At 36.4% G+C, this 12,790-nt stretch overlaps 1 long non-coding RNA gene across 1 annotated transcript; it reads left to right on the top strand.

Annotated features, from left to right (window-relative positions):
• Window positions 1-256: 256 nt before the first annotated feature.
• Window positions 257-10,079, top strand: LOC122181968. The gene is made up of 4 exons (XR_006179645.1): window positions 257-280; window positions 3,505-3,612; window positions 6,018-6,178; window positions 8,079-10,079. It is a non-coding gene; the product is annotated as an uncharacterized LOC122181968 (long non-coding RNA).
• Window positions 10,080-12,790: the final 2,711 nt, after the last annotated feature.

Raw genomic sequence — 12,790 nt, 5'->3', positions numbered from 1 at the left:
GATATTAGGAGGAAGTTTTTCACACAGAGGGTGGTGACACACTGCAAAGGTTGCCCAAGGAGGCTGTGGATGCCTGTATGGGAACTGCTGAGTCACGGCCTGAACCTCTGATCACCTGAGACGAGCCATGAGTCAGCCAGAGGAGCACAGGTGAAGGCAATTCACCTGTGCTGCCGGAAGGGGTGGAGCCAGGCTGCACCCCTCCTAGACCTGTTTAAGAGCTGGCTACCAGTGGGAAAGGTTCTCTTCTGGAGATCCCTTCTTCTGGTGCTTTCTGTAGGTAAGCCTTCCATTTATTCTCCTTGTTATCCTAGTCTATTTTGTCTAACTCTCTTGTGATTATTGCATCTTAATATACATTGATTATATGATGCCCCATCCCTGGAGGCATTCAAGGCTAGGCTGGATGTGGCTCTGGGCAGCCTGGTCTGGTGGTTGGTGACCCTGCACACAGCAGGAGGGTTGAAACTAAATGATCATTGTCCTTTTCAATGCAGGCCATTGCATGATTCTATGAAATTCATTTTGTAATTTGGCTTGGTATTTACAAAGCACAGCTAGCAAGGAGAGTAAATAGGTTCTATTTCAGTTAAAAAAAAAAACAATCCTTTTTTTCTCTTCTTTAGAGGTGCTAAACATTACTTACTTTTCTCCTTCCCTGCATTCCTTTTTTACCAGCCTCTGACCGCTATAGCAGCATCTTCCCCAAAGCACATAGTTCCCTACAGTTAACGTAGAAGTTCTCTATTCCAGCTACTCTTGTAATTTAATAAGCAAATGTTGACTGGTACAATCTCTGCTTTAATATGGCTTGACACCACTGCTCTCTGTGTTTATATCCAGTGCTCAAATACTGATGAAGGTAAACTCTTCTTCTGGGCATGTGGTGAAAGAAAGATCTGCAGTTTAATCATAGGGAAATCAAACCATTCTGAACATTCTGGTCACTGATTCTCATTGACTATTTGGCTCTCTCAAAAACTGACAGTTTCCCTATCATCACTATCATCTGACTTTCACCTGTGTTTCTAGCAGGGAAACCATGCAGATAGTTTTCTAATCTGCTCAGGCGTTTTCCTACACTGGTGAAATCTACTAAAAAAAACTCCTGATGAAAACAGTGCTGCATGAAACTGTCCAAGTTAGAATGACTGACTTTACAGGATAGGAAACTTCCCTGCGCTGTGAATTTCTTACTGCCTAATTAAGGTGCTTTTGAAAACATTCCCTTGATGTTCATCAAGACTCAGAGTCATCTGCTGAATATCTCTTTAAAGAGAATTCTAAACGTGAAGTTGTAATTTCTGCACAATCCTTCAATTCATCAGTTTTTATTTTGATGTTAGAGAACCTTTTTCTTATTGCAAATACATTTGTATGCAAATTATGATGCAGTCTCTTACTGATTATTTGTGACATACGCTTGGATACTGCTATTATATATGCACTTATATCTGAAGCCAAAACAATTATTTAGAAGTTACAGGACCTGTGACATTAACTGAGATATGAAATAGTCCATTTGTATCAAAGTGTTCTACGCCGTGATTTTTTACTAGTCGTTATTTATATGGCTAAGCTAAACATAAAGAAAGGATACTTAATTTAGGAAGTTGTGAGCAATACACATGTATATTTCTTCTAAAAGAGAAAAACATGCAGATCACAAAGCATATGGTTGTCTCTCCTTATCTGTCATTCACTAGATTCTGCCAGTGATGTTAAAACTTTGTATATCTTTTTTTTTCCCAGTTTCAATTAATAAGACATTTTGTACCTTTGAATAAGCATGAAGGGTGTTTTGTAGCTACATTTGGGTCTTCTATCTTAGTGTACTCTGACCTATCAATATTCCTGAGAGGAGCCACCTCTTTTTGTGTTTGAAATTGTATTGCTCTCATGGATCTTACCCTCTGGAGCTTTTGTTCAGACCAATACCTGTTTTTGGATGAAAAGTATTAGGAAAGTAGACATTTGAGTTTCCCTTCAATATGATTGCTACAACTGGAAGTAGAGAAAAAAAACATACGCTGTGCTCAATGTAATGACAACCTCTGGATAACTGGTTATTTATTGGTCACAAGACTGAAAGTTTGTTGGGAAGGATAAAGGGAGCTGACAGGTTTGAGTTCAGTAAATATGGCCAACAGAGTTCTGCTGTTGAAAGTCCGTTACTGTATTGTATCATCACAGATTAATATAGAAATACTAATGCTATCTTTGTTTTCCTTCATCTGTTTTTCCCCCGTGATCTAATGCTGTGGTTTAGGTTCAGTGAATATTTGAAATGATGTTATTAGCATCCCACAGGTATTTTTTAAGTACAAGTAAACAGAAGGTGGATGGCTATAGTGCAAAATCAGATGTTGTATGGATGTATGATGAGAGGAACTTCTGTAGGAAGATGTGTGATAGAAACGACCTATAATCCAAACCTATTTGCACAAAGGCAATAACTTATAGAGAAAGGCTCAATTTTAGATGATGAGTTTTGGGTTGTTTCAAACGTAATAAATAGAAATCTCTCTGCAATGGCATGCTGCAGCTTAAGATGTCACGTGGTAGCCTCCTGTGCGAGAGGAAGAAAATGTCATAACTATCCCACAGCATTCAGTTGTGGTAACTCACTAAGGAATGTTTCTCAAATACTCAGTGAGGGTTAAGCATGTTCAGAAGAAGCTGGATGACCAGAAGTATTGCCAGAAACTGAGGAGTTCTGATTCCTAACGCTTTGTGCAAAATCCTTTACAGGCACTTAGGCATTAAGGATTTTAAATTCCAGCAAGTTTTTGCTAGTTCTTACTACAGCTTTTTTTTCTGACTTTTTCAGTGCCAACTGTCCATAAAATTACTTAGAAGCCTGTTACTAATTCTAGAACTGGCCTAATAGAATTAATAGTACTAACGCATTTTCGTTGTTCTATTACTGCTGAAATCTGTGTACGGTGTTTTCCAGGCATAAAATTATAAACCTTTGTATTCTTTGGGACTCCACTGCTGTCATTTGTGCTATCAGATATAAAATTCTCAGTCACTTCTCCAGTTCAGAAACTCTTAAAAGTTTCAGAATGGTAGATGGGCGTTTCTTAAGCCTTAAGATGAGAAGTAATAAACAGTAGTACAACACATGCTGACAGGTTGCTTTTTTTTTTTTTTTTTTTTTTTAAGAAATGACAGTTGTTGAAATATTTAACAGGATTTGTTCATCTGCATCTCCACAGGTCATAGATGCCATTGCTTTTTTTGTTATTATCATTTTTTTCAATATGGTTATCAGAACTGTTTTTTTGTCCATTTGTTCTGTATTCGTGTGTTTGAAACACTTTTAATATCTCTCAAAGCCTACTGCAATCATTTAAAACATTTATATCAAAAACATTCTCCTTCATGTTTAAAAAAATAGAAATAAAGTATTACATTAAATAAAGAAAGCTTATGCAGTCTTATGCCTTTCCTCTTTGTAATTCTGTTGGATAGACTTCACAGTTATCCTCTGCCCTTCAGATTTTAGAGGCACATGGGCTGGAAATGAAGAATGGAAATGATCATGCCAACCCTCAGATTTTGTCCCATTGGGGTGGGGATCTTAACCAAACAAAACTAGCCAAAAAGGTAAGATACAGTGAAGAAAAAGGATGTGTATCTGTAGCCTTATACTAATCTCAGAACAGTTTAAACTGGAAGAAGCCTCTGGAGATCTTTTAGCCCAACCATGCACTCAGAGATGGGTCAACTTCAAAGTTAAATCAGATTCCTGAGGACCTCATCCTGCTGAGTTTCCAGAAAAAGGAAATTCTGTGATTCTCTCTGGGCAGCTTGTTCCAGTTCTAAATGAGTTCTCCTCACCTACCAGCTGTTCCCTTGCTAATGCAGCCTTCATTGCCACAAGTTGCTCACCGAGATGGCAAGTCCTTTTCTACACAGGTTCTACCTAACCTGTTGGTCTGCTATTCTTCTTCTCCTCTATTCCAAATTCTACCATTCTTTCTCCATAATATGTTCTTTTTAAAAAAATTATTATTATCCTTGTGAGGGGTTTTCTGCAGTTTTGTAAATACAAACACCACATATGTGCTCTCTCTGTTACAAAACTTTCAGTTCTGTCAGTGGGGTTGTGAAGGACTGCAAGACCCATGAATTTTATTTTTCCATGGTGAGCCCTCCAAAAGCAGCTGATCCAGAGTAGTTCAGCTACCTTCCTGCTCCCTGAGGAGGAAATGGGAGCCTCCAAGTTCTCATGAAAAAAATATATATAAGTTCAGCAGGCATAAAATTTATTTTTAATTTGGGATATAAGATCTAATTCATTAGATTCTAGAAATAATCTGTGGCTTCCTTTCTCACAATCTTTCTTGTATATATTTTGTGTAAGTAACTTCTGAAAGCATTTTGGAAATTAATCTACATAGGGAATATAATAGCATACTACTAAACCATTCAGAATAGATTTACTTGTAGATAGTCAAATAGGCACAATGAAATTCTTATAGGAATAAGAAAGTTCAATGCTGCAGTAGTAGAAAAGGAGCAGAAAGGCTATTGAACTAATTGTAGAATAAGTTATTAAAAGAACTGCTATGGTGACAGATGGAAATAAACACTGCTGCATGAATAATAATCATGTTTTTCCCTAACCAAAGATCAACTCTAGACATTCTGTCTGAATTAATTTTCCTTTAAATTAAGAGAAAAATAAGCTGAAAACAAAAGAATGAAAACCTTACATATGTTCCTTCGTAATGCATTGTATTGTTTCCCTCAAAAATGAAAATTGCCTTTATATATGAAACATTTAGAAAGCTACATGTATGTGACACAAAAACGAGAGAAATAACATACATCATTTTATCAGTAAGAATCCTAACTAAAATTGCAGCAAAAAAGAATCCTTAAACAACATATTAAAAAAAGCTTGTCCAAATGTGGGTTATTCACAAGAAATTAATCCCAAGAAACAGAAGTGTGTTCCATATAGAGATTATGGTCATTTAAAATAGAAGCCTACAGTGATACCTTTATGTGTACCAGTGCTCCCGGTACACAGTCTGTATAAAAACTTGGCCCTGATTTATTCTTTTTCTCTCTGCAGAAGAGGAATTACGATTTTCAGAGCAGCTAGCGTGTGCTGTCATAACGGAAAGGGGAGCAGAAGTAGTCGTAATCCTATGAATAAATTCAGGGAGCAAATCTGTACTTTGTACATGGGTGTAATTCACATTGCCTCTGAAAAGAGTTCTGCAGAAGCGATGAGTACAACATTAGTTGGGTGGTTCTTCAAATCTCTGTGTCAGCCCTTCTGTTTTTGAGCTGCCATGGTTTATGTGTTGCTTATTGTAGGCTCTTATGCTGTAACCTCTTCTAGGTTGGAACGTTTTCATGTTGCATTTTGTGAAGCACTAAGCATATTCTTTGGCCTAAATAAATAATGAGTTCTAAAATAGAAACATGTCCCTCAGACTCCAACCATCAGAGACACGCACCAATCTTGTTTGCATTACTAGATGGTTCAACGCTGATTTGTTGTATTGTTATGTCTTAAAACCTGTGAGGTTAAACACCTGAAACTATTTTAGTGTCTGATTCAAGCAAAGTTAGTCCTGTTGTGAAAAGCAGGTATTTCATGTATGCTGAGGTCTGAAACAATTCTGGGTGTTTGCTAAGTAATTAACGTGCTTTTTCCTAAGTGTAGCATATGGCAGGCAAACTTGTAAACATTACCCTAAGATACCCTTTTTATTGCCGAGTTCTGAACTGTAATTCTATATACGTATAATATTTTAATAATAGCTATTACAATGGCATTGATATTTTAATATTACCTGGGACAGTGACAAGAGTTTGAATCTGCTTAGAAAAATTGTCACGAGTGTTCAGCCGCACCTTTCAAAGCCGTACCAGCTTTGATTGTGCCCTCAGCCACGTTTAAATCAAAGGATTTTTCTGGAAGCACAACCCATATCAGAGCTTCCCCAGTCAGACTGCCTCAGGATGGGGATCTCACATGGCTTCACTTCCAGTTTCAGAACAGAGAGTGAAGATCTCTTCAGAAGCACGGCTGAAGAGGTCATGTCTGAGGAATCAAAGTGGGAACTGAAACCGGAGTGTGTAACTGACCCTCAGGAGAGATTTAGCACTGTGCTGCCTGCCCTCTGCCTGGGCGCTAAACTGGGAGAATAAGGTATTGAATAGGTATAAGTTGCTTATTCATTTTGCGCAGCTTTTCTGCTTCAATACAAGGCTAATGCACGGAGCAGGCAGGAAGTCTCAGGCTGCTTTTCTGCGCTGCGAGATACAATACTGAATGTTGTTACTCTGTAGCTCTTACTCAGTGGGCCTTCCTGAAGAAGAGAGCAAACTGTTTTCAAGGAGATTCAGCTTGGTAGTCCAGCAGTTTTGTGGGTAATATTAATAGATAGAAGTGCTGGACATGTGATTTACAGAAACCAAAGACTTAAATAGTCATACTGGCAACACAGGCTTCTGATAAATAAGCCTCTGCTTTGCTTTCCTTTGCTTTGCCTTTTTTCTTCCATATATTGGAAGTCGTCATTACTGTCCAGCACTAGAATTAACATCCCATGTGATCCTGTAAAAATATTTTTTTCTTCCTCCTGTTCCCCTTCTCCCTCTTTTCCTTTGCATGATGTTTCCTGCTTAAGATCTCAATTTAATTTAAGTAGATAATTAATCAGTACCAGATAATTCTTCCTGCCTGTTCTGCAATGCTCTTTGTTTACAGCATGCACAAATGATGAATAATGCCACCATCTTTCAGTGAGTAGCAGACTTCTATTTTGTATACTTACTACAAATCAACATTTATCCAGATTTCATTTTAAAATGAAACATATACTTCTATGTATCTACTATACAAAGTAAAAAGGGAGAACTCCTGCACCTGTGGTAACTGTAGAACATAAAATGTTCTGGCTTGGCTCCAGACACTGTGGGTGCTTCCTTGACTACAGAGGGGAGATCAGTTTTCTTCTGAAGAGTGGATTTCCCTCCACAGGGAAAAATCCAAAATTACAATCTCCCATCAAACTGTAACTTAAGTAACGCATGCATTTTGGAGATAGTTGGGATGATATAATAGGAAAAGTTTGAGCTGTAAGTAATAAATCAGTTCTGGGGGGTTGTTTTGTTTATTTTCTATGTCTATGAGAGGAAACTTGAGAGATGAAAGAAGCCAGCTGATCACATCGGCTTGGTGACCACTGAGATAAGATCCCTTGACATCATACAAAAATTCTTGACGCCCACCTAGTTCCACATTTCTGCAATGCATTAAGCATCCTGTTGCTGCTTTCTGCATAATATAAATTACATGTCCACAAAGGCACCATGACTTGAATGATCTATTTGTAATTAAAGTATAATTATAATGCATTTTCCCCACCTCCCACATATTTATTTTTACCACTTTTCTTGTTCTGACTCATAGAAGACATGAAGGGAAGTGCTGAGGCCCCATCTATTGAGCAGCACCTCCGAAAACCACAGCAGTCCCACTTAAGAAGTGTTGCTTAAGAATCTGTATCCTGAGGACCCACTGCAGTTCTCCCTTCTTCCAGAGAAATACTCTAACCCTTAGTCAGGTCCTTGTTTATGTATTTCTTTACTGGCTCCCAGAAACTTGCAGTAGGCTCAAGTCTTCCCCAGAACCTTCTGGTATACAGTCTATTTCTAGCTGCTTATAACTGTTAGTGATTTAGCTAACAAACATCTTCCTCATTGTGGATTTTCATAACTACTGGAAAAAAATCCCAAACAGCAGTCATTTCTTAGAATTAAACAAGAAAAAGTGTATCATTTTCTCCTAAACTGAGTGGAATCTTTTGAGAGGCTAAAATGAGCCATGAATCGAGGCAAGGATTAATAATTTGACTGACAGTACATTTTTTGACTTAGATATGCTTTTGTCAGCCCTATGAACTCTGGTTTAGTCGTGAGCCCTCAAAATATTCTGTCAGGCTCTAACTCTTTGAAAATGACTTAATCTAGAAATGAGTTTGTCTAATTCAGAAATCAATTAAATAGGTACTGATTCTGGCATCATATCTCTTTGTGACTTCCAGACACCCAACCATGAGAAATGACTGCTTATGTTTGAAGTCAGCGTGCTCTGGACTGTGTGGGCACTCTTTCTCCTGACTTTACCCAGCTTCTTCTTCAGATGTACTTGGTTCAAATGTGACAAATGCTATCCTCATGAAAAATAGAGGAGAAATCATTAGATGAAAAATTTACTGAAAAAAGGAAACAACAGCTGGAGTAAGTGAGAGAAAAAATTGACTAAGAAAGGTAATATGATGAGATTAGAAGAAAAGGAAATAGATATTGGTCTAAGTCTATATGAAGTGTTGAACCTTTGGAGAAGTTTACAGCTTACTGATATGAAGTAGAAATTGATTTCTTTTCATGATTTTTAGTATCATTTGTTACTTTAAATTTTTGACATCATTGAAGCTGAAGTATAGACCTTGCTTCTCTTTGTCAAGGGGATACGATTAAAAAGCTATTTCAATACGCAGAATTTAAATCCCAATTAGTAGTGGACACTTAACTTGCATATGTTACATGTACACTTTTAAAGTGAAAGATTTTAAATTTTATGTTATTTCCTTGTATCTGCCAGGACTTCACGTTCCATGTGCTTTCCTCTTTAAAAAAATGTCCAGTGAGCTGCAAAGGAAACTACAATCAGGCTTGCATGTATTACTGCTCTATAGAATCAAAACCCCTGAGAGCTTGTTTTGTGTTTTATCTTCCCCAAAGACTTGTTAGCAGAGAACTGGTGAAATGTTGATATCACAGGAGTCATTACATTGGAACAATTACATGAAGGAATTTTAGTTGCAGTGTTTACAGCTTTTGGGCTGAGGGAGAGGATGTCACCAGAATACTGGAGGGAGAAAGAAAATTTGTAAGGGAAATCAAAGATCAGGGAGCAAGAACATAAGGATTTTTAATCTCAACTTTTTGCCTTTGGCACACAAAATAGAAAAACAGAACAAGATGGTTCATACCGGTTTCAAAGCAGATTGATGTTAAAGAACGCAGCTTTCTGTTTTTGTTTTATGTATTGACATCCTTCTAAGTGCTCTGACCAGAGTCATCCTGTGTCTCAAAATCATGTTTTAGCAGAGAAATATAAATATCACCAAGCATCTAATCTTCCAAAGCAATAGGAGCGATATAGCCATAGCGTTTCAGTATTTTAAAACTTGCTTCAACCTGAGATGATTCAAGTCGCTGACTTTCAAGAGGACATAGACAAGAGCCTCTCGCTTAACTCCCTTTAATTCTGAGGTCCGGTTGCTTGGCTTTATTCAATGTTAAGCCCCCAAAGCAAAGAGACTTTACTACACGGACTAAAAAAAGCCCCTCTCTTCCTTCTCTAACAAGCTGACCTGAATTCTGAATAGCTGTACTTTATGCCCCTGGAATTAAACAAAAATAACTGCAATTAATATCTCTCCTGCCATATGCCGTCTTTCAGTAGAATATTTTATTATTACCTTGTTTAAAAATAAGTTTTTCAATTAATGGTCTTTTAGCAAATAAAAACACTTTATGGCTGGTGTGAGGTGCATAAGCAAATGTAAGAAGACCAGTTGCATTCAACTTTAAGACTTAGTAACTCAGATAATTATGCAGAACTAATTAATTCAAAATCTGTTTATCAACAATAGAGTGTAGCTCCAGCATTTCATCCCAGAGGCATTAACAAAGGCTTATCACCTGCTTTTGTGTTGCATTTTTGTCTCAAAGGCAAATCAATTGACAAAGGATGTAAAAAATGCCATTCCCATAACTAACACTTTATAGAACTTGCAGGAACTTTTAATAGCTGCTACCAATTAATTTCCCTGACTTAAATTAAAATAATTTCTAAATGGAAATGAGATGTGCTAAAAACATCAACACATTCACTACTAATATATGTGCTATGTGAAAAGGAAATTTGAAATACAAAGAAATATTTAAAGAATTTAAATAATTGCTTAAGCATTAGGCTGTTATTCCTGTCAAAATATTCACTGTGCAGAACTTGTGCAGCACTATACATGCTTTAAACCTTTCTGTTGAAGAACTATGTTGATGCTATTATTTTTATTACTGTCTTTTTTGCTGCACATTCTGTTCTTTCTTTTCCTCATGTTGTTCTTTGAGCTGCAGTTTTTCATTCCCTATTACCTGTACCGCAATAGAAATGTTAACTAACAACAGTAGATGTATACAAAGTGCCTGTCATGGGTGGTTTTCACATTTTTCTGCAGGTTTATCATGTAATCTAACGTGTGAGTAGCTTAGTGTCTGCTTGAGTGTTCAGTGTGAGGTGTCACACATTCATCTAAGATAAGGTAGTTCTGCACCTGAGAGGTTTGTATTTATTTTCCATCAATATACATAAAGCATTATTATATGAAACAGATACACGAATCTCTACTTTAATGATCTAACCTGCAGAATATCAAGGGCAGCTGACTTCAGCGCATTTGTGGAGTCTCCTCACGGAATCCTGTTTCCAGTGTCTTTCTAAATACTGAGTTCAAACTGAACCAGTAGCCATAGCTACATAATTACAACAATCACATATGGAATCTGTAGATCAAATCCTATTCCTGATGAAATTTGTTACATAAAGTGCTTTTAGCATGACTCAGATACCCACATCATCCTACAGATAATCATATGTGCATTCATGTATGTGCACAATTAGCCACGTGCATAAACTTTGACAAGATTAGAGCCACTGTCACAGCTATTGTGCTCATGATTATTTTCTTATCAATCCTTTCATTGTTTTTTGCATCAGTTGGTAATTTCTTGCTAATAATTCATGCACTTCGTTGGAATTGACTTCCTTTCTAGAGAGATCAGTGACATACATTAACATAATTCTGTGTTGAGGCACGTTGCTATTAATATTGCCAGCTCATATTTAAACAAGGTTTTGGAGTAAAATATAACTGTTTCCTCAATATATTTTAGTTTGGTGTGATTTGGGCCGATAACAGGTAAGAAAGACCAGTTCAAGGAGAAGGAAATACAGATGGTCTGGATTTTACTGCAGGTGTCAGACACATTCCCTTTTGCAGATGAGCTACATTTGCTTAAGTATTAGCCACAGCTTGAAAATGTGTGGAACAAAGATTAGGAGGAATCATGGACTGTGCTCAGTGTGCTAAAGTAAACAATTAATTCAGCAACAGTGAAATTAGATACACCCCAAAATACTCTTTGTATTGCCTGCTCACAAGAAGCTATAGGTAGGGCAAAGAGAAGTGACAGTCAAGGGTTAAATTATGAAATTTTGCAATTTATTTCTTATCATTTATGAGATTGTTAAATGTCAGAAAGTGGATTTTTTTTTTTTTTTACTATCAGTATAAAACTGAACATACTGTGAGACATAAGGTAGCAGGTGTCTTGGCTCTAAACTATCAAGTCTGTGGGCATTCTGTTATAACAGGTGCTCCAAAAATTTGAACAGATTTTAACAAGAGCTGTATGGGCTTTTTAATTAGCCTGGTTACTCAGCATGTGGAGAAAGCACTAGGTATGTGCTTAAAACATCATTGTGTCTTGCAAACAAATGTTTCACATACTTAAAGTCATTCTTCTTGCTTATCTTAGAATTCCTTTCTATTTGATGCTAGGGTTTGACCCTTCTGTTCATTCCTTTTATCTATTCTACCTGAGAAGAATCATCATACTAAAAAAAAATAGTTGCATGTTGTAGAATCTCCTCTTGGGTAGACAGCATTTAATAATTTGGATTTACCTGATATTTAGCTGTCATTTTACTTGGCATCATAAAACTACAACAAGCCGTGCACCACAGAAATTCTCTGCTCAGAATACAAAGTGTCTTTTCTTCACATTCAGTTATATTTTTTTCCACTATTGTATGTCATCAGATTTTTATCTATTAAAGTTGAAGCAATAAACTAAATGAAAAATCATTAAAATAATTAATAATGTTTTAATGCTATAGAAATTAATGTAAGTTTAGGACTATCTTGCATGATATGAAAATAATGCCACATAAATCCATTTTTTATAATGGTTTGAAAAGAATAAGCCGAAGAAATCACTTTACACGGGGGATGGGGGTGGGAGTAGGAACAAAGTGGTGGCATGTATGAATTTTTTTGCAAAATATCCTGGGTGAAATTTCAGATTTAGATTTATTAGTTTATTTTTACATCAAAACGATTTTACTAATTCATTACTCTGTCATGCTCTGACAGAAATATCTTCTGCCTGTATTCGCCTAGAAATCTTTGCATCTATAATGATTTTGTTGCTATAAAGTTTAATATTGCACATCTTAAATTACAGAAATCAGTTTTTTTAGCTCAGTAGAGATTGTTGAGATATTATGTGGAGGATTTCACACTCGAAAAAATTCCTGTCAAAATATCTTTAATCTTTTGGTGTAGGATTAAAAATACCAAGACACATTCGGATCCATATAAAATACATACTTCAAAAAGTGGGCTCAATTTTAAAAATGCTTATATCTGCTTTTTTTTTTTCCATTTTTACATGAATTCATTTCAGAAATGTACATTTCATTCTTTTCCTTGTAAATTCAGCCTCTTTCCTTGCTTTATTTTTTCACAAAGACGTGCTCAGCAGTAAGAAACACAAGAATAGTCTGTGATCACTATCTGCCTAAAATAATATTAATTATCATGCTTACTATATGTATATATATAAAATTTGGAAATTCTAGCCATCTTATTTGCCTAATGGGTGCATTGTGACACGGTGAAGT

Source organism: Lagopus leucura, unplaced genomic scaffold, assembly GCF_019238085.1.
Source record: "Lagopus leucura isolate 7727_CA_CO unplaced genomic scaffold, USGS_WTPT01 Super-Scaffold_100012, whole genome shotgun sequence".
Lineage (NCBI taxonomy): Eukaryota > Metazoa > Chordata > Aves > Galliformes > Phasianidae > Lagopus > Lagopus leucura.
The sequence above is the reverse complement of the archived record's forward strand: the minus strand, read 5'-3'. Positions and strand labels throughout refer to the sequence as shown.